The sequence below is a fragment of the Cibotium barometz genome, chromosome 20 (genome assembly GCF_041138505.1).
Source record: "Cibotium barometz isolate CiBa-2024 chromosome 20, ASM4113850v1, whole genome shotgun sequence".
Taxonomy (NCBI): Eukaryota; Viridiplantae; Streptophyta; class Polypodiopsida; order Cyatheales; family Cibotiaceae; genus Cibotium; species Cibotium barometz.
The window spans coordinates 10080119-10104597 of NC_141065.1; the positions used below are offsets into that span (position 1 = coordinate 10080119).

Genomic DNA, 24479 nt, shown 5'->3' on the forward strand with positions numbered 1-24479 from the left:
AAAAAGGTGTGCAGTTCCACCAGAAAGGATGCACAGGATGGCAAAATGGATTGGTCAAAAGGCGAAGCCAAAGGAAGTATTCCGTGAGGGTATGTACGCATAACCAGTACATCATTAAGCTCTCAGATCAATTCCAAAGGCCTAGAAACACGCATGATCAGTTCCGACAGTGACCCACCGCTATGTTAAGGGTAAGGGAAAAGCAAGCGTGGGGACAACAGTTGCACAAATGCTCAATTCTTCAGCAAGACTTGGAAGTGGAGATCAGGACTAAAGGTGTTCTGACAAAAATATCAGTCAGTTGAAGTCAAACAATAGCAGTTCAAAGTTAGCAAGCAGTCTAGGGAGGAAGGATGACAGAGTGTCCACCCCATCATCAAGTTTAGCAGAAGGGGATGCCACCTGCACGCCTGTGCCATGGCTAATCCTCTGCATGAACATTCTAAGTCATCAGTAGCAGCATAAGCATCATCAGCATAGCAACATCATCATCATCATCATCATCATCATCATCATTAGTAGCATGAGCATGGGGGCTGAGTACTCTCTCGGCAGCCTGCATAATGCAATCACCAGCCAACATGTGGCTCAGGTAACAGGCAGCTAGGTGCTAGGTGCAGGGCAACAAGTGTGGGCAAGGCAGAAGCAAAGCATAGCATAGCATTTAATAGCAAATATCATTATTATTTGTCCCATAAAACAGGTCGATAGCCACATGTATCTAGCTCCCAACATATATTTAAGCATCAAGTTCATATTCAATCATAATATTCAATTCATTCATCATCCAATCATTCTCCCAAGTTAGTAAAGCATATATAGGGCCAAACGTCAACCCCTTTGGGGCTGACCAAGGGCCCAAGCCATGTACATTCATCAGTAACCTTTTTGTACCATATTAATACAGAAAACCTGACACCAACTCTCTCTCTCTCTCACCATCTCTCTCCTCTGTCCTAATCATGTTAATAAGCATCTTGTTCTTAATCAGGCATGCGGATCAGTACAGCAAGGCTTCCGCACATGCAACACGTGTTACCTTGCTCCATGCCTCCAAAGTAAACGTGCTATCTATCTAATTATGTGCTTACTGCAATGCTTCTCCATCTTCAACACATGTCGTGCCTATGACACAAATCATGTAATGTTGTATAGGCCTACTGGACACTTATCAAACCTATGGTTGGGTGTCTCGGACAACGAAGTCAAGTGTCAAGTCTTTGTCCAAGTCTCGGGCAAATATGTCATGCCATGTGTGAAAACCATATTGTCCTATGGTTACTAGCCAATGGTCATTTCAGGGCCATGGTGGCCTTGGACAAGCCATGAGCACCCGTGAGTCAAGGACCTAAAAGGGGCATTGGGTAATGTCCTAAAGTGGGTGCCCATCTCTTGGGGGGAGTGGGCATAAAATGCCATGTGGAAGTGTGCACTTGGCACAACTTTTCATGGGGGTGCTTGTTGCCAACTCTAGCCATCCATGCACCCTACATATAGGGGCTTCGGGGGCTGAGATCTCCATCTTGTCATAGCCAATCTGTGGAACATCTACTCTCAGCCAAAGGGCATCAAGGAGAGGAAAACACGCTGCATAAGAAGGGCGACCAGTCATCAAGTCAGGGGCAGCCAGCAGGAGGTTAACGCACAGCCAAACGGTGGCCACCAGAGCATCTAATGCAGCCTAGTTAGCAGCCAGCCTGTAAACACATCAAGATTCAAGGGGCAGCAATTGTGTGCACGTTAGTGCAACCCTCATAGGCGGCCAAGGCAGGGCAACAGCATGTGCCATGGCTGTTTGGATAGCAAACCCACCTCATCGTGGGGACACAAATCAGCCCAAAACAGATCTAGTTCAGTCCCATACAGTGGACAGCAAGCAAGTAGTGTTGTACTTCATTTTCTTGCAATATAATCAAGCAAATACACCGACCAGCTTGGGGGTCCTTGAGAGTAGTTGAGATCCAATCATTGTGTTCTTCTCTCAATGTGGGTTGACCATCTTAGCACCATGGTGGATCAAAAAGAACAAAAGTTTGAGACCTTACTCCTCACGTTACAGCCAGCTCCCCAACCATCGAGATCACCGGCACTTCCAAAGAAGATCCAATTCAGTAAGTATGATGGTTTAGTTGGTTGCTAATGTTGTATATTCTTGGCTTCATCAGTTCATTGCATATTTTACCATTGTTCAGAGATCTAACCGGGAAAGAATCATGTTAGCCGCTATGCACCTCACACGGGATGCTAGCTGGCATGATTGATTGAGCCAATATACCGATCCTTTGTCCAATGTGGTGGCTTGTGAGTGGGCTAAGTTTGCGGAGGATCTGAAGACTTGATTCTGGCCTCTACAATACCTGGAGCCTCTTGAGGATGAGTTTCCAAGCCTACGACAGGCTAGAGTAACCCAAGCTCCTCAAGTTGTTAAAATATAGTATCTCATGTGGATTCAGTCGTATCTAAGTGAGTCGGCCATTTCCATTGAGAGGGTATATATACCCATGCCCAACCATTGTAAAATCCAACCTATTCATTGCTAATACATATCAAAGCTGTTCGCCAACCTCTCTCTCTCTCTGCGTCAACTTCTCTCTACGTGTGTGTGTATTCCGCTGCACCAACTCTGACACAAGTGTCATGGTCTTACGCATGCTTTGTAGAGTTGAGTCGGTGCATGGTGCTAGGTTAGTAATGCACAAGGAGGCTTTTGTGCGTGATTTCATAGTCACACCCTTGAAAGGTGAGAGTTGATTTTAGGCATGAGGTGTTTTCGTCTCAATGAAGCCCAACATTGGCTGGAGCCAACGCCTAATGTGCATAATGATGAATATTAGGTAATAAGGCTGCAATTCTAATCTCAGATACCCTACAAGTTCCACTTGTTTCTAGTATGTAGTAAGAAGTAGCACCTCGAATCTCATGTGCCTAGGTTTCACTCTCCATTTCTACGGAGAGTTGACCAGAAGTAATACAAGAAAGATCCAGCATTGTTGACGGCTTGTCCAGAAGAAATGGTAGCCCCGTCAACAAGATAAGCAAAAGGGGATGTAACGTATGTTTAACCAGAGCTTGACTCACATTGGCCAATGTTGCCCATGGTTTCACCAACGCTGACCATGATTTGACCAACGTTGCCTAATCTTGCTCTGCTAGCATCCAATCCATATGTATTATCAAAATAGCAACTGCCATATAGAAAAGTGAGTCCAACAGTTCATTGTGTACTTATCTCAACCCTAAAACTCAGCATTCAGTTTTCAACGGTGTTCTATGCATCATTATCTTATCATTGAAACATTTCCACAATAAGTGCATGTTACATTTTTTATTTTCAGCATTGAGAATTGTCCATCTATTGTCAGGGCCTCATCTCTCACAATCAATTAATGACAGACTGTTAGATGGTCATACAAGCTCCCCATGTAATTTGAGGCCAATTGTAGCCAGTTTTCTACAATGTTTAACCAGAGCTTGACTCACATTGGCCAATGTTGCCCATGGTTTGACCAGCGTTGACCATGATTTGACCAGCATTAACTAATGTTGGACTCACTTTTCTATATGGCAGCTGCTACTTTGTAACACTTATGGATTGGATGCTAGCAAAGCAAGATTATCTCTTTTACAGCCTTTCGATTAATTTTTGGCGTTGCTTTTGGATATCCATGGCACTCAAATCATTTAAGGTTGTATGCTAATGGCTCTCTATTTGGAAGACATAAGAAGAGGTTATTTGCTCATGTTTATCTGATCATTGGCTGTATGCATGACATGGCTCTAGTGCACCGCTTATTCTGCTGGGTGGTTCATATACTCTATGGAATAAAAGATAGCCTTGTAGTTTTTTTTTGGTGGGGGAGGGGGGATTCTGGTCCCTAGTGTGGTGTGCATTGCATTTGCATAGCATCTTTCTTGCTCAGTGTGGTATGCTTGTGCTTATGTGCAAGAGTTGTGAGAGAGAGAGAGAGAGAGAGAGAGAGAGAGAGAAGAAGTGGAATACAAAACATAAGCAATCAGACAAGGAAACCTCTAATTTGTGTACAAGAAAAGGCTACAACTGAATGTGCTTGCGTACAAAATTAAGAACAAGTACTCAGCCCAATGTTGATTGTTAGAATTGGCTTGCAACCAATGCATTGTAGTGAAATGTGTGAGGAGCCAAGGAACTCATGGAGTAATCCAACATGCGAATCCGAGGGCTTGCATGGAGCTCTATGTATAGAATAGTGGGCATGGCTCTTAGGTATCTTCCCCACCGGGTTTGTGTGTGGATGTGACGGGGGCAGCACGTGAGATGGGGATTGTTGCCTTCCAATAATCGCTGTTGTTGTTTGGTGGTGTTGCATGCACAACTGATCCACAGTCCTAAGCTTGATTAAGAACGAGCTGCTAATTAAACATGATTAAGACACAAGAGAGAAGAAGAGAGATATTGGTGTCAGGGTTTTTTCTTGTATTTAATATTGTACAAAAAGGTGGTAATGTATGTGCATGGTCAGGCCCTTGATCAGCCCCCAAAGGGGTTGACCTCTGACCTACATGAGTACCGTTGACTTATGATTTGATGATGAATGAACTTGATGATTATGCTGAATGAGGTCTTCATGGCACATGCTTATATATTTACAAGGGGTGCTGGTCGGTCCAGTCTAGGGGCTGTCGGCCTGCTGCTTGAACAAACATTAATAGAATAATTCCCTACAATGCTGTGCTTCACTTACTGCCTTGCCCACACCTAATGGCCTGCACCCTGGCACCTGGCCGCCGGCTGCCTCAGCCTCCTGCTGGCTGCCGGCTGCTTACTGAAGGCTGCCGACACGGTACTCAGCCGCTTCTGCATGCTCATGCTGATGATGCTGATGTTGTGGATAATGATGATGATGATGATGATGATGATGGTGGTGGTGTTGATGCTGATGCTGATGCTACTGGTAACTGATCTGATGCTGATGGTAGTGCTGCTACTCCTGATGATGCCCTAAATGCTGACTTAATCAGGGAGTAATGCTGTTCATGCCGAAGATTAGCCATTGCACAGGCATGCACGTGATAGGTCGTGACACATGGGATTCGATCATGGTATCAGACGACTAGGTCCCTGCTGCCCACTTCGACTAGGTCCCTGCTGCCCACTTCTGCGTTTTGCTCCCTCTTCTGTGTTTTTTTGGCAGACGAAGACATTGCTGCATTTTCTACAGTGGCTGTGTTTTCTTCTCCTGCTCTCCCTTCTTGATCAGTGTTTTCATCTCCTACTGCTCCTGCCCTACATTTCGTTGCGGAGTCAAGTACAATCTGGAGGGGCTGCATTGGTTGGTGATTGGTGGGCTGTGTTTTCTGCTGAACCTGCATTTTTTCTTCTGTTCTTCTCCTTCATCCGCATCTTCTTCATGCCATGCTCTTGCCCCTTGCGTTTTCTCCTGCTGGGTGCAAAGGTGCTGTGTAGCACATACTAGATATACCTTCACCCCAGAGACACACTATCTCTGTGATGGGATTTACAAAGGCATGTGCACAGGTGAGCCCAGACGGCCTCTACAGGAGCTTACTCATATATTGACAGAGACTTCACATGCTACAGCAACACAGGCATATCCTCATACTAGGCCTCAACATCGACAACATTCTGGGAGTGTCCCCCAGAATAGTTGATATGACGAGGAGTGCAGAGAGACACAAGCCCGTCTCCAAAGAGAGGTTCTATTTAGAGTCATTACTTATAGACAGTTACAGATTACCTTCTTACGCTTGGTGCAACGGAAGAAGCGAGCTTTCTTGGCTCGGCACGAGCAAGACCTATACCAATTATTTTTTAGTGAGGACTCAGACGAGGCATGGCAACATTTTCGTGAGAGCGTTCTCCTCCTCCAGCCATCACCTCCACTGACACGTGGGGTCAGTATATGCGGCATCACTTTACACTCTTCCTGATCATCCAGCCCTCCCGGACTCCCCAGCATTATGCCCACACTCCCCAGCATTATGCCCACATACATGTACTTTCTTTACTGATGAGATGGTAAAGAAAGCCATTGATAGGATGAGGACCGAGTGAGCATGTGATCATGATGGGTTGGTGACAGGGCATTTTATACATGCCAGAGGTATGCTTGCAGAGTTGTTAGCATTGATGGTCAACCGTGCCATGTGTGAGGGTTTACCTGATACATGGAGTCTCTCTATGATTATACCCATCTTCAAATCAGAAGATCCTATGGAACTTGGGAGCTACCGCACTATCGTGGTTGGGCACACATTGGCACAGCTGTATGCATCCATCTTAGAGCAACAGCTGAGTAAATGGACAGAGAGACAGGGCCTACAAGCAGCAAGACGGGCAGATTTCAAGAGGAAAGGTTTCTCCACACTAGATCACATTTTGACACTTTGAGCCATCATAGAGCAGGGAAGGTCACGTGGGGGATGGATTTATTGTAGCTTTGTGGATTTCCGCCGCAAACCCTTTACTTAGTACCCAGAGCTAGACTTATGCAGAGATTACACCACTTTGGGGTGCCCATAAAGTTGATTTGCGGTCGCATGGCTCTATACAGATCTGTTATGGGACGTATTGGTACTAAAGAGGGGTTATCTGATTTGATTCACTCCACTATTGGAGTGAAACAGGGATGCCCATTGTCCCCTACTCTTTTTGGCCTGTATGTTGACGGCTCTGATGTACTCAGCAGCGGTATGGGCACCCGATTTGACAGTTGACCAGTGGGCACAGATTGAGAGGCCACAGATATGTATGATTTCACGCTTGCTACGCAACAAGCAAACAGTACCTCATGACATTGTCAGGGCAGAGCTCGCCACACCCCCCATGGTTGTCGAGGCATTATTTCGAACCATTTGTTTCATACAGAGGATGAGAGAGTTGCCTCCTCACAGACTTACCCGAAGGGCCTTCGAGGCAGCTATACAGCTATCAGAGAGCGGATATGATAGAGCATGGTACTCCCAGGTCAGCACATGGTTTGCGATACATAGTCTGGACATGGACCACCTGCCACCCTTCCAGTATGACTGTGATTCACCATATGTTCACCTCTCTCATAGCGAGAGGAATCTAGTACTACGACAGGATCTTTGGCAGTATGCCACCCTTCCAGTATGACTGTGATTCACCATATGTTCACCTCTCATAGCGAGAGGAATCTAGTACTACGACAGGATCTTTGGCAGTTATACACCAGGAGAGTATGGGAGTCACCTAGCTTGGGGTCGAGGATGTCAGATTACCGAGATCAGTTTCTCACTATACTACCGGATGGTTTCATACAGAGACCACGATAAATGGATATATATATATGCCACATAGTTCACGAGTGGCTATTGGTCACTGCGAGTGGCATCACACAGGCTGGAGATTGAGATTGGGAGACACACTGGGGCCCCTAGGGAGGAGAGACTCTGTCGAGTATGCATAGAGGAGGTTGTGAGCGAGGAGCATTTTGTGTGCTGCTGTAGAGCATATACTGAGATCAGAGGCCAATATGAGGCACTATTCAGAGGGCAGCCCACTCTTCGAGAGATCATGGATTCTCGCGACCCGAGGCAGCTCGGACGATTTTGTAGGAACGCCAGCACAAGAGAGAGTAGAGTAGAGTAGGGTAGTTTATTATCGTCCGCAGGAGGCCAAATTATGACCCATGGGACCTTTCCAGATATACAATGAGTCTCCTCCCCCATATAGTGGGAAGAGGGTAGTTGCGGTGAAAGAACGATCTATGCAGCGTGGTTCTCCCGAAAGCGTAACATGCGCGTGATGAGAGCCCCTAACTTCGATACAGGAGTATTGGTCAGAAACTGGTGAAGTGGCCCCTGTAAAGGGATATCAAAGTCAGCCCGTATGTGTGCATATGCTGGGCATGTCATAATCATGTGCTCCTCTGATTCTACACTCTGTAGTCCACACAGCTTGCATAGCCTCATCTCTCGTGCCTGTCCTCTCCATGCACCTGTCTCGATCAATAAAGTGTGTGATCGAGTTCGAAGTCGTGCAATACTCCGTGTAAATACCACTGAGAGCGGGTTAGCTATGTATGGCTGCGTATGTGTCTCTGCCTGCATGTAGGATTCCCAGCATGAAGGATAGATATACATGCTGTAATAAGCAAGTTTGCCATTTGCTCCCTTGCTTTGATGTTTTGCTTGATACGCTTGTAAGAGGTCCGATTGAAATTGAAGGTGCCCAGCAGTTAGGGTTAGGGTTTGGAGGTACTTCAAACAGAAACGTGAGAGGCAGAGGAAGGAACACGACTACTCTCTTGTATTCAGTAGAGTGATAAAGTGAAGTACAATAGCCACATAATGAAGTGACCTAAAAGATGTGTTCACATGTCCGGCCATAAAGTGTGCCAGGTGGACCAAATCACTTATAAACTATTATAAGTGAAACTAAGCTAAAACTGGGGAAAAAACCTCCACTAACTGAAGTAAAAAGTGCCCTAGTAATCTACTGATGATCACTAGCACTCCTCTGGGTGCATACACAACATAAAACCCAGCAAACCCCCCTGGAGTGATATGTGATCACTGTACATCATCCACCAAAAGGAAACAAATTCAAAGCAGTGCGGAATGCTTCGAATTTCGGACGTGGTAATGCCTTGGTGAAGATGTCTGCCACATTCTGATCTGTAGGACAGTAGATCAGACTGATATCACCTGCCTGGAGTCTCTCCCGAACAAAATGATAGTGAATCTCAATGTGTTTCGTGCGAGCATGAAACACAGGATTCCTGGCCACAGCAATGGCACTCTGACTATCAGTATAGATAGGTGTAGGCTCCTCCACTGAAATATCCATATCAGTCATGAGACGACGCAGTCAGACACACTCAACGATAGTAGTGTAGGCTGCTCTACTCTGCCTCACAAGACGAAGTGGCCACTGTGGTCTGTTTCTTGCTTAGCCAAGAAATACATGAAGAGCCAAGAAAGAAACAAATTCCACTAGTGGAATGTCTGGTATCAAAATCACCAGCCCAATCTGAATCACTGTAAGCATATAACTGCATGTCACCCCCCTCAGGATAAAGCAATCCAAGAGATAAGGTATCCTGCAAATACCGGAATACACGCTTCACAGCTTGCCAATGTGACAATCTCGGGCTGTGCATGAATCTGCTCAACTGAGATACGGCATACTGAATATCCGGCCGTGTAGTACACAAGTAGTACACAAGTAAATAAGGCATACTGAATATCTGGCCGTGTAGTACACAAGTAAATAAGGCACCCAACAGCCTGAGCATATGTAGTGGCATCAGAAGAAATACTGTCATCTTGTAGTGACAGTTTCATCCCAGGCTCCATATGAGTGCTAATAGGCTTGCAATCCTGAAATTTAACCTTCTCCAGAAGTTTAGTAACATACCGAGATTGCAACAACCCAATGCCTCTGTTATCCCCTGCACAAACTGTATGCCCAAATAGTAGTGTACGAGCCCCAAATCAGACATGTCAAATGTCTGTTGCAGTATCTCTTTAAAAGCTGCAATTTTGTCATCATTTGATCCCATGAGCAAAAGATCATCTTGCCCATGAGTGGGGGTAAGAGAACTAAACCAGGACTTTTGGGGAGTCATGTGCCTGGAAGCACCACTGTCGACCACCCAAAGTGCCTGACTGCGAGGATGCAAGAGCAGTGTCTGTAGTCGCGAGACAAGTACAGGTCTCACTGGCTCCGACGGTCTGCCCATGAGTGGGGGTAAGAGAACTGAACCAGGACTTTTGGGGAGTCATGTGCCTGGAAGCACCACTGTCGACCACCCAAGTGCCTGACTGCGAGGATGCAAGAGCAGTGTCTGTAGTCGTGACAAGTACAGGTCTCACTGAATTGGGTCTCTACTATTCTGACACGAGTCTTTGTTATGATTACATGGGTGTTTGTTGTCTTTACATGGTTCTCCTTCAGGACTACATGGGTCTCTACTATGGTTAGATTTATCTTTGGTATTGATACATGGGTCTCTACTACTCTAACGTCGTGGGGCTTTTCTATGTTTACATGGGTTTTTGCGGTTCTAACATGGGTCTCTGCTCACTGCTCACCACACCGTACACAGGTCCTTGAGGCCTACCCCCATCTTTGCTCCCAAGATCAAAATGTATAATGGTGTAATGCCATAGAGAACTATGTTTCATAGGTTACACCTCATTCAGTGTGCTATTGTAGTGTCCTTGATGGCCTCGACATTGACTCTTGTGAGATAATGCCAAAACCTCTTTTTGAAAGAGTTGTCACAATCTCAATTTACATTGAGAATGTGAAGACCAATTCTCAATTTACATCATGTACATAAGGGGTGGGGAGTCACCCTTCTGGCATTGTGGTGTGAGCAGTGAGCAGTGTACTCTCTTCTCTCACTACATCGTGTTCCCTTGCCACCATGCCTTCCGCTGCACCTCTGACATGGTATACTCTATTCTGCCCATAAGAAAGGAATCGTGCACAGAGATGTACGCCATAATGGTTGCTCGGAGACGGCACACAGAAAGACAAAAAAGAGGCTGTTTCTGCTAGTAGATTGGGGTTTCGCTGCACCATGTGGTGTTGCTAGAGAGTTCTGTGGTGGCATTATGACTGTATCTGATGGAGTTTTGCGTCAATGCCAGATGGGTAAGATGGTGGTTTACAAAGAGTCCGATCGTGCGTTGCACATTCTTGCTCTGCCATCCCGAACTAAATCAGAGAGTACATGAATGTAACTGTAAGTCTGAGGCTCTTCTGAAGTTCTGGGTGGGAAGATTGCAAAGCAGAAGGTGGTTATTGGAAAGAGGCCGAGAACAATGCTCTTGAGGGTGACTATGGGCAGAATAGAGTATATCAACAAGATCTTTTAAGTCCATACATGGCTTGATGCTAGAGTATATCAACAAGATCTTTTAAGTCCATACATGGCTTGATGCTAGAGATATCAAAGACAGGTTTACCCACAAGTTTCGAGCAGACTATTGTGTTGATCTTCTCCACAAACCTGGGTACACCGTCAATACCTTCCAGCTGTTGTAGATAATATTTGTCATCTTCAACTGCGTTTGAGCCAGTGAGACTGGAACTTTAAGGGCAAGTACTCAGCCATCTTTCTTAGCTTCATAGACATTGCTGCTCTGCTGGTAGCTCCCCTGCCCAAAAACCTGATCACTTCCCAAGTATCTCTCGGAAGTTGATGAATTGGATGAGCCAAATCTATCCCCAAATCATGAGCATCCATTGTCAAGAAAGTACAGAGACTTTCTCTCACAGCAGAAGTAACTGGAGATTGTTCAATTGCACCCTCCCTCTCTCTCACACGGGCAGAGATTACCAGACTTATCATGCAGGACTTGATTCAGCTGGACACTAGGAGGACATGGATACAGCCGACACACGAGCTTGGTACGAAGATGGCTTTCTATAGAGATCATCTTCTCCAGCTCACGCAGGATGGGTTTGTGATTAGACCCAGCTACATGGATACTCATCTTTCTCATGGGGTACGGTGTGCTATTGGTCAGATGCGCACATCCTCACACCAGCTAGAGATTGAGACTGGCAGATTCAGAGGAGTACCAGCTGAGGCTAGGATTTGTCAGCTGTGCCAGATGGAGCCAGAGACGACAGAGTTACATTACATATGTCACTGTCCAGTATATTATGAGATACGAGGCCATTTTCACTGCCTGTTTAGAGAGGGTTTCAGACCACTTTCTAGAGTCATGAGATACCAGGATGATCAGAGATGCCTCGGATTATACTTGATGAAGCTGCGTAGACATAGAGAGGGTCTCTTGAGAGGGAGGGTCTCTTGAGAGGGAGGGGATCAGAGAGGGAGAGACACCTACAGAGACAGATTACAGACTTCTTTCGACCAGAGATACAAGGCCGTTTTCACTGCCTGTTTAGAGAGGGTTTCAGACCACTTTCTAGAGTCATGAGATACCAGGATCAGAGATGCCTCGGATTATACTTGCTGGAGTTGCGTAGACATAGAGAGGGTCTCTTGAGAGGGAGGGGATCGGAGAGACACCTACAGAGGCAGATTACAGACTTCTTTCGACCAGAGATTGAGTAGTCAGGCCAGCAGGCATTGCAGCTAGCCCCAGAGTATAGCTGCACCAGAGGTACACTGATTGATCGGGCTATAGAGCTGGGGCGGTCCAGGTGCCCCAAGATGAGAGGCCCATATCTCGACACTGGCGGAGACTACAACACAGAGGATCAAGACCATACTAGCACCGCATGAGAGACGTCTAGTCAGAGTACTCACCATGGAGGACATTGAGGATATCCGCCATCGACCGATGAGAGACATCTTTGGATGTGTATGATGCTTACCTTTGTTGCTGGAGTTTTCCTCCCAGATGTTATCCATTAGGAGCTCCTAGTACCGTACTTTTCCTCATAGTTGTTTTAGTTCCAGTTAGTTGTTTAGTTGTTTTTAGCTTTTCTTACACAGACATTGTATCAGATCCACCAATTGTTGTAACCTTTTTGGTCTCATAGGTCATTTTGGCCTTCTGAAGACGTTAATATATCATTTCATTTCATTTCATCTCTCTCTCTCTCTCTCTCTCTCTCAAACATTACAAGCAAACACATAACACGGAGAGGGGAGGCCTCACCGACAACAGCAGGGGGGTGGTCTCGGCCAACCACAATAGGGGGGTCTACAATTAATTAGCAATCTCTCTTTCTCTCTCTCTCTCTCTCTCTCTCTCTCTCTCTCTCTCTCTCAAACATTAGAAGCAAACACATACCATGCAGAGACGAGGCCTCACTGACAACAGCAGGGGGGTGGTCAAAAGGCCAACCAAAACAGGGCCACGGAGAGGGGAGGCCTCACCGACAACAGCAGGGGGGTGGTCTGGGCCAACCAGAAAAGGGGGTCTGTAATTAATTAGCAATGATTAGAATTAATCTCTCTCTCTCTCTCTCTCTCTCTCTCTCTCTCTCTCCCCCCACATCTACCTTGAGGATGACCTCACATGGATGCAAGTAGCACACCGGCGAGAATGCATGCCTAGAGTACATCAAGCTCACAAGGAGGGAAAGAAGGCATCCTATCGTCGCGATGGTCGAGTCATCATAGATGGCAAGATCATTGCATAGGGACTCGCGGCCTGTGGGACACATGAAGAGCTTCATGTCGCGGTTTGGAATTGCAATGGAGATCTTTGGATGCACCCAGAGAGACTGGAGGAGGTGATGAGAGGCCAAGATATCATCCTACTTTACAGAGACACATGAGAGCCCAGAGAGAGGGTTACCACAGATACATGGATTCCAGTGGGAGTCTCTACACACCGGGGATGTACACGCCAGCACACCTCTCGCAGCTTAGGAGAAGTGGCCATACTCTTCAGACAGGGGCTTCACAATAGATTACAGATTGTTGCCCGGGACCCACAGACCCGTTACATGTGGATTCGCCTCAAGCTCTCACAAGACAGGACCATCTACATTGCCCTCTTGCTCCCGCAGGCTCCAGATTCGTCCACTGAGCACAAGTCATCATCAGCAAAGGCCTCACCTTATGCATGTCTCTCAGAGGAGATTATAGAGTACTCCACACTCGGTGAAGTCTTCCTTATGGGGGACTTCAATGCTCGTAGATGCAGTGAGAGCAGTGTGAGGCAGAGGCATTACACACTCTGTATGAGGAGGCTACTATGAGAGATACGGAGCAGACAGAGCTCCAGTACATATGTTGATGGAGACCCAAGTGTTTGTAGTGATTGCTTATTTGTAGATAGTGCACATAAGTCTCTTGTAGATACTTACACTTGGGTCTCCACTACGTACCCCATGTGTCTATAATGGAGTGATAAGTTTAAAAACTCAAGTGTTTATAGTGTATGCCTACCTATAGATAGTGCACATAAGTCTCACTTACTTACACTTGGGCCTTCGCATCACATGCATGGGTCTACACTATGTACGCATGGATCTACACTAACTGCACATAAGTCTCACTTACTTACACTTGGGCCTTCGCATCACATGCATGGGTCTACACTATGTATGCATGGATCTACACTAACTGCACATAAGTGTTTAACACATGAATCTCCAAACTTACACATGAGTCTAGTACTTACACATGAGTCTGTGGGTCTTTGCATCACACTATGATTGCACTATGTACGCATGGATCTACACTAATTGCACATAAGTGTTTAACACATGAATCTCCAATACCTACACATGAGTCTAGTACTTACATATGAGTCTAGTACTTACACATGAGTCTGCTACGCTTGGTGGATCCTCACCTACATTGGTCTTTGCTATCTACGCATGAGTATTCACAAATGGTACGTGGGAACAACTACTTGTACATAGGTTGGAGATCCATGTGTGTGTTGGGAAATTAAACCATATACGGCTCTTTACTACTTCAATTTGGCCTTATTACCATTATATGTACAATTGTGTCTCTACTATAGTAGTCGTACTAACTATACTTACAATTGGGTCTCTACTATACTTACATTTGTGTCTCTACTATACTTACCATTGTGTCTCTACTGTAGTAGTTGTACTAACTACCCATATCTATATATCTATACTATCAACAATTCGATTTCCACTACTAATTAATGCGTATCCACTAGCCATATATGTATCTATAAACTATAATCTTGTATGCTAATAATGGGTTTTTTCCCAATTTGCGTTGAAGTGCTTACTCTACTAGAAACACGTGAATGCCACTCCACACCCATGGGACTCCACTACTTTCATTGGATTTCCACTCTTTACCCTATAAAAGCGGTGCTCTGACCAATATGGGTGTTAAGCCCTATGCCTAAATTATTGAAAATTAAGCATAGTGACCTTTTTCTGCATCACATCGTGTAGGTGTAGTACAGAGCCATATATATATATTTTGGAGACCCATGTCTATACAACAATGGATGTAGTGAAGATCCATGGATGTAGTAAAGATCCACACACACAATGAAAGTCATACCTGCAGCAAACGAAGAAAGCGCAGCATCGATGCAGCTCGCTCGCACAGCAGAGAGAGAGAGAGAGAGAGAGTTTACCTTCTAATCAATCGGAAGCGCAACTATGATACAGACCACTGCTCGACAAAAATTACAAAAATTTCTTTCCCAGCCCTTAAAAATAAAGGCGTTGAGAAATAGAACCGGTTAGATTTAGTGATTTTACCGGTAATTTACAATAAAACTAATGAATTTCAGCCCTTAAATGTAAGGGCATGGTCAATATTCAGCCGGTTTTTCTAAAATCCAACCGGTAAAATCACATGTAAATGCCAGTTTTGCTACACTTCCACCTCTTGCCATATATTGTCACACACAAATGTAAAGATGTCTAATTTCAATGTAAAATCATAAAGATGCTAATTTGAATGTAAAATTAAAAAGATGCTTATGATTCTAGTTATGGTGGTTTGATGTAGTTCAAGCTTACGCTTCTGATGAGGATGCCCATGTAGCCCATGCCGACCCCCATGTTGTTGACCGTTTTGTGATTGACGCCCCCCGTGCTATTGGCTTGGATGATATGTGCTTGCTTCTCATGTTAGAGAGAGAGAGAGAGAGAGAGAGAGAGAGAGAAGCCCCCCGTGCTATTGGCTTGGATGATATGTGCTTGCTTCTCATGTTAGAGAGAGAGAGAAATGAAATGAAATGAAATGCTATATTAACATCTTCGAAAGGCCGAACTCGACCTATGAGACAACATCATATACATATGTTGATGGAGACCCAAGTGTTTGTAGTGATTACTTATTTGTAGATAGTGCACATAAGTCTTGTAGATACTTACACTTGGGTCTCCACTACGTACCCCATGTGTCTATAATGGAGTGATAAGTTTAAAAACTCAAGTGTTTATAGTGTATGCCTACCTATAGAAATTGATTGTTAGTTATGCTCTTATTGTTATATTTGATATGTTGCTTTTGTGTTATAGCAACCGTCTCGATACTGCATCTGCTCCTCTTGTTGCCGCTCCCGTTGCGTCCGCCGCTCCTTCAGCCGCTCCTCCCACCGCTCCCGCTGCTGCCTTCGCTCCTGTCGCTCTCATCGTCGCTGCCGCTGCAGCTCTACTGTTGCCGGCACTCCTGCGGCCTCTCGTCCTGCCCCAGCTACTACCACTCCTCAAGTTATCGACCTCATCACACCAGGTATAGAGTTTAGAAAGGACTGTCTTGAGAGTGTCTTGAGAGTGTCTTTTCAAGCTTATACAAATTTTTATTAAAAAATAATACTCTTTGTTTTCTACATGTAGATGTTGTCGAGCTCGAGGAGATGAGCAAGGATGTTAGAGCTCTTGTAGGAGCTCGAGGTACTGTCTCACTCTCTCTATGCTTACTTAAAAGGCTCATTGTATACTCTTTGTTTTCTATGAATTAAATTGATCTACTTGGTCTACTTTGTGTCATAGTGTGATATCTCTCTCATCCTAGTGTGATTCCTGGCCAATCCATGTGCACTCCCAAACTAATTCCATTTGCCTCGAATAGAATCTTTTCCGTACTCCTAGTTAATAAAAAAGAATAAGATTTTTTTTTTCAAAACTAACTATCCTATTCTCAATATGGATCCATTTAGATAGATTATCAAATATCTACCATCCTCTATATGTTCCTCATCATGGGAGCATCTGCCTAGACCCATATGAATAGCACATAGTCTGAAACCCCATCTACGTGCATCCTAAAAAAGGGTCCTAAATAAGGTGGGAGATAGGGGACAACCTTGCTTCACCTTGAAAGAACTATGTCATACATGCCCTCAGTAGTGCATACCTTTCCCACAAGTGATCCCCAAAATCAGAGTTGTGGGCACTCCCATGTTCTATAATCAACGCATAAGTCTAGCTTTCGGGGTTGTGTCGAAAGCTTTTTGGAAATCCACAAAGCTACAATAAATCCTCTTGCCTTGGGATCTACCCTCCTCAATAATAGCTCTGAGTGTCAATATATGGTCAGGAGTAGAAAAGCCCCTGCGAAAACCTACATGTCTTGATGCACGCAAGCCCTCTCTCTCTACCCATTTGTTTAGTTCCTGCTGCTGAGTTCCTGCTCAAGAATAGATGCGTGTGTGACCAAAGCATAATAGTGCGATAATTCCCAGGAAGCATGGGATCACTTGACTTGAAAATAGGCACAATATTGACTTACTAGAAGTTTCAGGAATGCCCTCGCACATGGCTCGATTAAACATCATAGCAAGAAGCTCTGCAAGCATATCTTTGACATGAATGAAGTGCTCTGCTACCAGACCGTCATGATCATATGCTCTCCCAATCTTCATCCCATCAATAGCTTTCCTTACCATCTCAGCAATAAAGAAAGCATATGTCTGTGGGGGGGGAGAGGTCTGGTGGGTCAGGCAGGTGGGTCAGGCAGGTGGGTCAGGCAAGGGTGATTGTCCTGATATTGTGTGGAGAGATGTTGCATACTCACCCCATATATTTGTGGAGAGAGAGAGAGAGAAGAAGAAGAAGAAGAAGAAGATTCTATTAACGTCCACGGAAGGCCGAACTGGACCTATGGGACCAATCATATACACATTACATTCCACTTCCACTTCGGGTTGATAAAATGAAAAAATAAAAGGACAACTATAGTGTGCTCAATATAATGAGCTTACAAATTACATAAACTCAGCTGTCTATTTGGAGAAGAGGGGGAATTTTTGGGATGTCGGAACTCTGCGAGCGCTCTTCCTTCTCGGTAGACCGCCCATTTGCCTTGTTTCCTTGCTTCAAAAACTTTCTTTAATTCTTCTTTCCTATTCTTGAGTTGTGTTCTTGAGTTGTGTGATAGTGAGCTCATCTGCCATCCATATATTGGTTCCTTGGATGGATTTGGTTTGCTTCATGACTTTGATTTTTTCTGTTAGTGTTGACTTTGAGAGAGAGAGAAATGATATAAATGATATATTAAACGTCTTCAAAAGGCCAAAATGATCTATGAGACCAAGATGTTACAAAGTGGTGAATCTGATACAATGTCTAGGTACAAAAGGGAAAAAAAAACTGAAAGCTAAAAGCTAAATAGCTAAACCACTAATCATCTCTAGCTGGAACTGTGGGAGATAGCTAAAAACAATGACTGAGTGCTGATACAATATAATGGGGACTAATACAATGTAATGAGAAAAAGGGGAGAGGGTGCATGATCTCACAGGATCTATAACATCGGTCGCCAGCGGATCTCCTCGATATCCTCCATAATCAATACTCTGACTGGATGTCTCGCATGCCGAGATAGGGTAATCCGAATCCTCTGCTGCGCGGATCCTCTGCCACAGCCTCTGTCAATGCCATGAGGCCCTCTGTAACCGTGGACGTCTGGATCTCCCTAGCTGAAGCGCTCGATCAACCAGTATGCCTCTCGATTGGGAGAGATCTAAGCTCTATGTCGTGAGATTGCTGTTGCACCTCTGTTTGCCCTGGTGCAAAGAAATTTGTGATCTGTCTCTGGAGGGGTCTCTCTCCTGATCTCCTCAATAGACTCTCTCTGTGTCTACGTAGCTCAGCTAAGAATAATGCAAGACATCTCTCATCCTCATATCTCATGACTCTGGCCAGTGGTCTAAATCCCTCTCTAAACAAGCAGTGAAAGCGACCACGTATCTCATAGTACACTGGGCAATGGCATATATAATGTAGCTCTGTCTCAGGCTCCAGGCCACATAAGTGACATATCCTGTCCTCTGCTGGTACTCCTCTAAATCTACCCATCTCAACCTCTAAAATTGATGTGAGGAGGTACATATCTATCTGACCAATGGCACACCGTAGCATATGGGATAAGTGTGTATCCATGTAACTAGGCCTAGTCACAAAACCATCCTCTGTGAGTTGGAGAAGATGCTCTCTATAGAAAGCCATCTTCGTGCCCAACTCCTGTGTCGGCTGTAGCCATGTCCTCCTGGTATCAAGCTGAATCAGGTCCTGGCGGATGAGTCTAGTGATCTCCGTCCCTCTGAGAGTTAGGGAAGGTGCATCTAGAGAGACTGAAATGGAGGCAGTCTGTCCATACTGTGTGAAACCAGGATATCATCTCTGCATACCAACATGCTGTGTCTCCCTGTAAGGCTAGCTGTCTGGAGGATTCAAGAGCTAATCGAGCATATCTGTGGTGTCTAGGGAGATCCCATAAGCTGTGCATAAAGGATACTGATCTCGTGAGTGCCTCCACCACCACAGGAGAAGCAACCAATTCGGCACAGAAGCCTTGGCTCTGATCATCCAAGAAATCATAGAGACCAAGGGCTTCTCCATACGTCTCCATCCATCAATACTACCAGATCTGCCATGGTGGTCCACTGAAGGTCCCCATATCTGCACTCCGTAGAGCATAGCTAAAGCCACCACAATGAAGAGCCACAGCTTTGTTCGAGGTTCGTGAAACTGAACCTGCGAACACATCCTCTCCAATCCTCCCAATGCTGCAATCTAGTATCTGATGCCCTCCTCAATGAAAACACAGGACCACTGAAGAGCACTCCAAGATAGGTGTACAAAATGGATGCATACAACCGTGCCAAAGTGTGTCCACCAATCATGATAGTGTGGTAGTTCCGAGGCTCCATAGGGTCTCCTGCCTTGAAGATAGGTACAATGGTAGACACTCCAAGAATCAGGTAGACCCTCACACATGGCACGATTGAACATCACAGCTAGAAGCTTTGCAAGCAAATACCCATTTTGTAGAGCGGACCCATTACTTAAGGGGTCGACACATTATGTAGAGTGGACCCATTATTTAAGGGGTGGACAGTTGTATGAGGCCTGGACACGTTGTATAATGGGTTGAACACGTATAAGGGGTGGACACGTTGTATACTGGGTGGACCTATTGTATAAGGGGTGGTCTCATACTTTAAGGGGTGGACTCGTTGTATAAGGGGTGTACCTGTTCTATAAAGCATGGTCCCCTTCTATAAGGGGTGGTCACGTTGTATAACGACGGGTGGTCACGTTGTATAACGGGTGGACACGTATAAGGGGTTGTATAAGAGGTGGCCCTATTGTATAAGGGGTGACTCATTGTATGATAGGTGGGACCCATTTTAAAAGGCCGTTGGAAACCCATTTTCAAGGGTGGACCCAGGGTTGGATACCCATTCGAAAGGGTGGACTCATTATATGAAGGGTGGATCCATTTTAAAAGTGGGTTGGAAATCCATTTTCAAGGATGGACCCATTCTATAAGGGCTAGATACCCATTCAAAGGGGAGGATCCCATTGTAGAAAAAGTGGGCCCATTATATAAGGGATGGACAATCATTCTATAGGTGGGTGGACCCGTTGTCTAAGGGGTGGACCCATTGTCTAAGAGATGGACCCATTGTTTACACCTTATTGGATCCTCCAATCATAAGAGACATTTTATGAGATGGCCACAATCTAAAGGATGGGAACATTCTAAGGGGTGGGAACTCTTAAAATGCGCTTGGAATCCAGATACCATACATGGAGAGAGTGGCAGGGGTATTTCTCGAAGGGTTCACTCTACAAAAACCCACTATACCACATGCGTTCCGTGCTTTTTTCAAAAATCCATTCTTCAGAATATAATGTACCCCTTTCTTTACAAATCTATAATTTTTTTAGAATTTTGTTGCTTCTCTTGAATTCTTGTGATAGTCGTATTTTTTTAAGTGACCCCTTCTAAGACTAGGGTTTGTGTTCCAAAGTAGCTATACAAGCCGCCATGTAAGGAATTATAGTGGCTACATTAATGGAGGTGGTAAAACCCTAAAGCATATATTTGAAAGTTTTGCATTAAAGAGGAAAATGCACTCAGTATCCAACAAGGGATCCCATTTATTCCATAAACAAGGGATATGATTACAAGGGTGTATATCTTTGGGGTAGCCACCTGCGTATAAGCAGCAACTTGCTAGGACATGACATCAAATCGCTTTAAAAACTGAGCTACCACTTGAAGAAAGTAAAAGGTACAAAGCCCAAGACAAAAGAACACTATTAAAACCCTCTTCAAAGGTCATGATATCTTAGAAATACAAATTTCCCCTAATGAATATTCCTTCCTTCTTGCACATACCAAAAAGAAAGGATCAAGAAGCACCACTTGATGAAAGTAAGAGGTGTAAAGCCCAATACAAAAGGACACTATTAAAACCCTCTTCAAAGGTCATGATATCTTAGAAATACAAATTGTCCCCAATGAATACTCCTTCCTTGCACATACCAAAAAGGAAAGGATCAAGAAGTCATCATGAAGATAGTTATCATGAGAGAGAAATCCAAATCTAGTGAGATATTTGATCTATCTCTTCAACCAATATAGAGGAAAATAAAACCTTTAAAATTAAAATAGTTAAGCAACTCCATGATGTATTTCACACTTTCCCAAAATTAAAATGAATAGTCACACCATAATTCACCTATTGAACAAGGTGTAATATTCATGGCCTAGAATATAGGGAGATTAAAGAGAGAGAGAGAGAGAGGAGAGAGTGTGTGTGAAAAGCACAATCTTAGATGTGTGTGAGAGAGAGAGGAATAATGTTGAACACAAGAAGGAGATGCAAAGGAAAAAACTTTTGGATGCACAAGTATTGAAGAGAGAGAGAGAATGTATACCACTTTGATATAGAAAGATCAAGTTTATTTGGTTCAAACCATCTATATTCAAAATGAAAATGCTAAGACCTTATGATAGAAGAATGTGTTGAAGACCTTTTTTTGATCACATAAAGCTTAGTCCAAGGTTAGATTTTCCTTGGCAAGAATTAATCCTAACTTTCTTTACAATGGATTAAAAGAACACTTTACAAAATTAAAGGCAATTCAATTCAATATGCATAGTTTTTTTAGTAATCTCACCACTTCACCTCTTATATTTGAAATTCAAGGCTAAACATGAAAGACATAGGTAACATCTTTATATTTCTTCTCTCTTGAATATGATCATTAGCTTTATGGTAAAGAAAGATTTACTTTAATAATCATGCTTTGCATACGTGTATGTGTGTTGGTGTGTGTGTCTTTGGGGACATCTCATAAAATTGGAATGATCCAAGGAAGGTTAGCATGGCCACTACACAAGGATGACACACACAAATCAAGAAATGGACTTATATATATATATATATATATATATATATATATATATATATATATATATATATATATATATATAGAGAGAGAGAGAGAGAGAGAGAGAGAGAGAGAGAGAGCCACACACACACTCTCTCTCTAAAAGCTCAAAACTACAAAAGCTCTAATTTCTTATAAAAAGCTCTAAATTAGAAGCTCACAAAAAAAACACACTCATCAATCAAGCCTCCACAAGAAACACTCTTTTGTCAAATTACCACAAAAACTTGCGACTAGAATAACAAAAAGGAACAAGGTTTGAGCAAGATAAGACAAACTAAGTAACCTCCGACAATCGAACATGTCATAGTCACTAAAAAATTTAACCCAAAAAATATTGTTAGTGTCCTGATCTAGTATGCATCTCTAAGATATTTCGAGGGTCCAAGCTAAGCTTTGCCTTTGATCCTTCAGGTCTCCCTCGCCTATGACCTACATCAAACAAGTATCTACTCATTCTTCTCTCTCTCTCTCTCTCATACACACACACACACACAAGCACACGAGAACAAATATATCTAGCATAATACATTTACCAGCAAGAATATAATTTTTGTGAAAAGTACTAATTTGAAAAATAACAAACTTAAACTCAAGAGTTACCATGTTGCTCCTCCTCCTCCTCCTCCTCTCCCTCCCCTAACAAGAATGTTATACTCTCTCTCTCTCTCTCTCTCCTCAGACTTACATATACATAGGTGCATGCATGGGTGTGTGTACGATATCACTCAAGTTTCTTGGAAAGTGAGGAGATACATGTGGCAGCTTGGAACTGCAATCGTCTATATGGACACACCCACGGAGACTGCTGGAGGAGGTCATGGATGCACGAGATAGCATTTCACTTACAGAGACACATGAGAGCCCCGAGAGTGGGGCGGCCTGCTAGTAGTACACGAGTACTGCTGGGAATTCGCACACAGAGGATAAACGAGGAGCCGCACCATCGGAGGCTGAGGATGAGTAGTGATTGTCTATCCCTTAGCACTATACAACAAGATACAAATAGTTGCACGAAACCTAGAAGCCGCACCATCGGAGGCTGAGGATGAGTAGTGATTGTCTATCCCTTAGCACTATACAACAAGATACAAATAGTTGCACGAAACCTAGAAGCTCGCTACATGTGGATACGACTTGAGCTATCACAGGAGCACATTCTCTACATTGCTCTATGCTACTTTGCACCTAGTGACTCTAGATTTGCGAGGACAAAAGAGGGGGAGATGGAGGATGCCCACCACCCACCAAGACCCAAGAGGAAAGAAGGAAGATGATACACAGTAACCATACACATCTCTCATAGAGGGGATCATGGAGTACTCCCGGTAAGGGGAGGTCTACCTCATGGGAAACTTCGGGCCAAGGGCGAGGTAAAGCTGGGGGCGAGGGGGAGGCGAGCACAGGGCAGGGCCAAGCGGGCCAGGGCAAAACACGGGGGGCGAGGCTAGGGCGGCACAGGCGAGGACAACGAGGCCAACAGCGAAAGGTGGAGGGCGAGGCGAAGATGCTGGGAAGGCGGGGCGGACAAGGCAGCAGAGCCGCCTAGTGGCAGAGGCAAAGGGAAGGCGGGGGGAAGCAGGGAAGGACAGCAGAGCGCGAGAGGAGCAGAGTGTAGCGCCTGCGAACAGAGCAACGGACAAAGGCGAAAGGACGGGCGAGGCCAGGAGGGGGCAGCGATCAGCAGCAGGCATCCAATGGCGAGGCGCGACCAGCAAGCGAAGGCGACCACGAGCAGATCCCTCTCTCGGCTCTCTCTCTCTCTCCATAGCGTACCCCCCCCCCCCCCTCACTATATTCACACCCTATAAGGGATTCTGTTTACCTTCTAGTTCCAGTTTCATTTTCTAGGTGCCAGTAGTATCATCTTTATTTTTCATTTTCTGGTTTTTTATCCAGACATTGTATCAGATCCACCATGATGTAACTTTTTGGTCTCATAGGTCATTGTCCTTTTGAAGACGTTAATATAACATTTCATTTCATTTCTCTCTCTCTCTCTCTCTCTCTCTCTCTCTCTCTCTCTCTTTTGCAACGAACACAGGTCTGTATTACTGAGTACAGAAAACCCCCAAAGATGCTTGAATAAGCCTGTCTCTGGGGCAGTACAATTGGGCATAATTGCCAAAGCGGCCGAAGCCAAGAGCTATTACAAGGAAAGCACAAGGCCTGTCAAGCTGACAGTAACCAAGGCAAAGCTGTAGACTGTGGAAACTAAATTACAAGGCCAATACAACCTGTAGGAAGAAGGCCTAACAAACTGAAAAAAAACCAGGGGAAAAAACCTCTCCTAAAGAGAGCAAAAAATGCCCTGGGATCTACGGAGAAGAGAGAGCTCCAAGCAGCAGCATCTAGAAAATAGGCACCCCACAGC

The 24479-nt window shown here is 44.5% G+C and overlaps 1 protein-coding gene, 1 non-coding gene and 2 pseudogenes across 3 annotated transcripts in view; 1 reads left to right on the forward strand and 3 right to left on the reverse strand.

Moving 5' to 3' along the window:
* LOC147627534 (NADH--cytochrome b5 reductase 1-like) overlaps window positions 1-24479 on the reverse strand; it is a 140929-nt gene that overhangs the window by 69396 nt on the left and 47054 nt on the right. The window lies entirely within an intron of this gene.
* Window positions 1-24479, reverse strand: part of LOC147627535 (NADH--cytochrome b5 reductase 1-like) — a 73675-nt pseudogene that overhangs the window by 2228 nt on the left and 46968 nt on the right. The window lies entirely within an intron of this gene.
* On the reverse strand, window positions 18022-19336 carry LOC147627536 (uncharacterized; annotated as a pseudogene).
* Window positions 21990-22092, forward strand: LOC147627537 (U6 spliceosomal RNA). The gene has a single exon (XR_015268410.1). It is a non-coding gene; the product is annotated as a U6 spliceosomal RNA (small nuclear RNA).